The following is a 5,749-nucleotide window of genomic DNA, read 5'->3' on the forward strand; positions in this document are numbered from 1 at the left end:
GTGAAAATCCAAGGTTTTCCCCTCTTGAAAACGGTCAGGTAAATTTTTCTCATGTCTTATTTTATGTGTGTTTATGTGTGTAATTGCATACGATTTTTTTTTTTATCATGAATCAATAAATTCCAAAAAAGAAAGGGGGGTCCGGGTTCTCCCCCGGGAAAATTTTGATTCTTAGAAGGCGGGAAATAAGCTTTCCCGACTTCTGAGGTGTCTTTTAATTACTTTTTATTTCTTAAAAATTCAATTTTTTCCTCTCTTGAAAATGATTTAATGAATCAATGAATTCCGAAGAAAAAGGGTGTCAGTGTTACCCCGGAAATATTTCGATTTCTAGAATGTGGGAAATGAGCTTTCCTAACTTCTGAAATGTCTTTTAAATGACATTTTAAGTTCTTCAAAATTTAAGGTTTTTCCCTCTTGAAAACGGTCAGGTAATTTTCTCATGTCTTATTTTATGTGTGTATACATACATAAATAAATGAGTAGTTGCACGCCTATTCTTTTTTCCATGAATCGATAAATACCAAAAAGAAAGGGTGGTCCGGGGATTATCCCCTGGGAAAATTTTGATTCCTAGATGGCAGGAAACAGGGGCGGATTTAGTGGGGTGCGGCCCGGCCCCCCCCCCACTTTTGGGAGGTAAAAAAATAACCAAAAAAAAGAAGGAAAAAAGAAAAAGATGATAGCCCACAACGCCTCAAATGTTATTTTCGGGCGTCTAGAACACAAAAATTTCACGATCGGCCCAAATTTTTGGCTCATTATATTTTGAAAAATCTGATTTAGGCAATTTAACTTTTATAAGAGACCGTGGAATTGCTCTTATCATCTTATCAAACAAAATAATTGGAAACTTCTTGATGAACGTGAAGATTACTATTTAGAGCAGCTAAGGGATCCAGTTGTGCATTTTATTACCAAAGCATGAAAGTTGGCACAAAATATTATTGATATGTGTAGATTTTTAAGCTGTCAAGTTTTTAACGCCTGCTATGGCCACCATTTTAAATTCAAAATGGCCACCTACTAAAAGTCTAGATCCATATATCTTATTGATTGATTGTTTTTCATCATTATATTATAACTGCATATATATACAAAAAATATCAAAAATTATATTGTATCTTATATCTTTTGACAAACATTTACTTGATTAAAACAGTTTATTTCAAGTCTTTCAGTACATATTTTTTAGTTGGCCCATACTTTATTATTATGTTTTTGTTTTGTTTGTCAGCCCATAAAGTAGCTCCATGGTCAGCCATAACCACATCCCCGAAATCTTAGACACCGGGGTACCAGGATGGTGTCCATGGCTAAAAATAGCTTTATCTTAACCATAACCAACGTGTTATTAGGGGAAAATGTCATCATCACATTCCTTTATCGCTGCTGCTGGACGTTGGTTAGAGCATGCACATGTCACGCCAAAATTGGTCTGGGCAAAAAAATGTCCGGCAGACAGATTTTGGCCCCGGACCAAATTTTTCCTGACAACCTATAAGACGTTCAACAATAACATATTATGGATTTAACACATTCGGTTACCACACCCCTTAAGTAATTGCCATAATATTACCTCACCTAATATTATTAGGTGAGGTGAGAAAATTTAAAGAATAGAAACCAGGCAAATGGGTATTGTTTACATCCAACGCCCAAGGTAGGTCAAGTGTCATAACAAAGCTACGTTACCGGCATTCCTTCTGTATGAAAAGTAGGTCAGAGCTAACCGCAACCGCTGCCTTTTCTACAAAACGGTAGACAGCTTGGAGATGTCTACCGATTCGTGGAAAAGGCGTTATATTCCCGTTAAGGTCAGGGGTGGCGGGAGGGCCGGGGCCATGGGGGTGGGCGTCGGGGAGAAAAACCACAATTCGTCGAGGAGAGAAAATGTATATGTATAAGCCTTTGAAACCCCTAAATTGTCATATTTTTCGGAGGGTTCGCCCTCCCCGGAACTCTTTCGAGAGATTGAAGTGGTGAAAGGTAAAATTTTAGGGGAAAATATGCATGGTGTACCGTATTTAATCGATTTTATTAGTCTACTAATAATAGGCCTATATTTATTATTATTAATAATTCCATCAGGTGACAATTCCATTGATTAAATCATGGTTCCTAACATTTAATTCCGGTTTAAGTGAATTATAAAAGCAGTAGCCTAGTAATAGGCCTAATAATAATAATAATAATAAACCTAGTAATAATAATAATAATAATATTGTTATTATTATTATTGTTACTATTTTTATTATTGTTATTGTTATTATTATTATTAGGCCTATTACTAGGCTACTGCTTTTATAATTCCACACCAGGTGGGGGTGAAGCCCAGCACATTTGAGGAATATGAGTTTGCATTAAGTTAATTTTGACTATCTAGCATGGTAGTTTTCAGTAACAAAAAAAAAATTTTTTTTACCATGAATCAATAAATTCCAAAAAAGAAAGGGGGGGAATTTTGATTCTTAGAAGGCGGGAAATAAGCTTTCCCGACTTCTGAGGTGTCTTTTAATTACTTTTTATTTCTTAAAAATTCAAGTTTTTCCTCTCTTGAAAATGATTTAATGAATCAATGAATTCCGAAGAAAAAGGGTGTCAGGGTTACCCCGGAAATATTTCGATTCCTAGAATGTGGGAAATGAGCTTTCCTGACTTCTGAAATGTCTTTTAAATGACATTTTAAGTTCTTCAAAATTTAAGGTTTTTTCCTCTTGAAAACGGTCAGGTATTTTTCTCATGTCTTATTCTATGTGTGTATACATACATAAATATTTAATCAATGGAATTGTCACCTGATGGAATTTTAGCCCCATGATGTAATATGCAATTGTGCGTGGGAGTATTGATTCATCAATCATATTCGGTTTTTTTTTTCATTGATGTTTGATACCGGTACCTGTTTATGCAACTGTTACCCCTGGGCGTTGAATTCGAGCACACTATAACCACGCCTATAATTTTATAGTGAGGTGTACCCGGGCTGCACCCGTCTGGATTTTTCTTTAATCAGGTATACCTGTACGTAATCTTACTAAATATAAGAAATTTGTTCATGCGTACCCACTGATCTTATAAAAAGTTGAAAACTTTCTTCATTTCATCAGTCATTAGAATTTACTCTTCAAGACATCACATTGCAGTAATAACATTAGGCCTATTCTGTGCTTAAATTGCATTGAATACTTTAGGCTGAAGCAAACTACGCGTTCAAAATGACCGGCACTAGTATTCTGACGACCGTCATTTTTACGGCTGTTCTAAGTGAGTAGGTTTTTATTCTTATGGGTCAGACAACTTTATTCAGTGGCGTCGCCAGCTTCGAAATCTGGGTGGGGAAGTGATGTCAGTGGCAGCGCCAGCGTTTGAAATCTGGGGCGAGGGAGTGAGGGGCAAGAAAAAATTTTAGGGGGAAATATGCTTGGGTGGTCCGAAGTGGGCATGGTCGGGCGTCGCTCAAAATGTCTTGAAAGTAGTCCAGGTGGCGAAAAATATGGCAATTTAGGGGAAATAGAGGCTTATTTAATCGCTATTTTAGATAGGTAGTCTACAAATATGTAGAAAATACATATCATTTTTTTCTCCCCGACGAATTGTGGTTTTTATTCTTTTTGGTGGGGGCAAGAAAATTATCTGGGTGGGGGAAATTCCCGCTGGCGCCGCCACTGCAAATTGTGGGGCGAGAGCAATGGCGTAAGAGGTGCACGAGGGGCGTACGCCCACCATAAAGAAGCTCCCTCCCTCATATCGCCCCTACAGAATTTTAGTTTAGTCGGCCTGCTGTAACACTTCCGAGTTGGGAATTAATATATATTTGGATATATTTTATTGCATAAAGGAAGCTCACATACAAAACAGTCTGTTGCAGCATATGCTGAATTAAAAGACTGGATATAAGCTTACAAAAATAAAAAATTGGCAATTAAAAATTTACAAGTCATTATTAAAATATTGCAATATTAAATATGAAATTTATTAGAAACATTAAAAAGACAGACGAACAATGGCAACATGCAGGGCCGCTTCCCTTGTCCCACTTCCGAACGGATACAGGATTTTATGTTGGTGGGTAGATTCCATGCCTACCCTGGTTGAGACTGAGGTGAGCAAATTTTTTTATAAAATGGCCCCTACAGTAGATCGTGATGACTGGAATTAGGTGTCGGCTACCTGCATAGTCGCTACCACTTTTATTTGAAACAATTTTTGGCTCATTATATTTTTAAAAATCTGATTTAGGCAATTTAACTTTTATAAGAGACCGTGGAATTGCTCTTATCATCTTATCAAACAAAATAATTGGAAACTTCTTGATGAACGTGAAGATTACTATTTAGAGCAGCTAAGGTATCCAGTTGTGCATTTTATTACCAAAGAATGAAAGTTGGCACAAAATATCTTTGATATGTGTAGCAAAAAAAAAAAATTGTGTGTCAAGTTTCTGACGCCTGCTGTGGCCACCATTTTAATTTCATTTTACTTTAAATGGCCACCTACTAAAAGTCTAGATCCATATAATCTTATTGATTTATTGTTTTTTTCATTATTATATTATAATTGCATATATATACCAAAAATATCATAAATTATATTGTATCTTATATGTTTTGACAAACATTTGGTTGATTAAAACAGTTTATTTCAAGTCTTTCAGTATATATTTTCGTTGGCCCATACTTTATTATAGACTATTCTTTTATTTGTCAGCCCATAAAGGTATCTCCATGGTGAGCCATAACCACATCCCTGAAATCTTAGACTCCGGGATACCAGGATGGTGTCCATAGCTGAAAATAGCTTTATGTTAACCATAACTTAATTTTAAAGGATGCTTTCTTCAAAAGACGAGTTGATACTTGACAGATATTTTTTATGACTCCAAGCCACGAAATCTGAAATGCAAAGTATTCACATTGAGGTTCAAAGTTATGTCAGACAATTATTTACAATTCGATGCTCTACACGTAGATTAAGATCATTCTCACAGTAAAGGATCGGCGTGCTTAAGCCAAACACAACTTTTTATGATAATGGATCCTTCACTTTTGCATCACCTTACTTCTGGAACAGTCTTCGCGAATATATCAGCCCATCAGGTATTGGTTAGGGTGGTGACGTTGACCCTTCAAAGATTCTTTTATTCATTTAGTTGTGCCATTTTTTCCCTAATTTTTATTTTTGTTTTGTTTGTGTATTTCTTTAATATGTTATAGGCCTATGTAATGTGAAGCGCGCAAAAGCTCTTCCGTGCATTATGCGTTATATATATATATTACCATTAATATTATTAGAGCCGCTGCAGTATCCTAGGTAGAATAAACATTTTTTTCTTGTTTTAATAAAACAAAAATGGTATCTATGGGCAGATTACTAGGGTCAGAGATCAAAACAATCATTTTCGGCATTTTATCTACACATTTTTCAGTGACGGTTATTCTGGCATTTCAGACCATAATCAAGTTTTTACATTTGGGAAGTTGTGGATATTTCAAGGTATCTAACGTCAAAGGTTAACAAATATCAATTCTGTTCACTATAAGACAAATACATACTGTATAGAAACATGTACGGTATTTTCTGATGGATTTGCTGGTTATCAAAGTTACTGAGGTCAGAAATGTCATTTCCAGTCACACTTTGGACAATATGTTGCATTAGGAGCATATTAGATACATGTATGTTACGAATAATTTGAGACCAAAATAAGGTCTCTACACACACACACACACATCCCACACACACACAC

This window comes from Anneissia japonica, unplaced genomic scaffold (genome assembly GCF_011630105.1).
Source record: "Anneissia japonica isolate Jap-2015-1 unplaced genomic scaffold, ASM1163010v1 scaffold287768_len205223_cov117, whole genome shotgun sequence".
Taxonomy (NCBI): Eukaryota; Metazoa; Echinodermata; class Crinoidea; order Comatulida; family Comatulidae; genus Anneissia; species Anneissia japonica.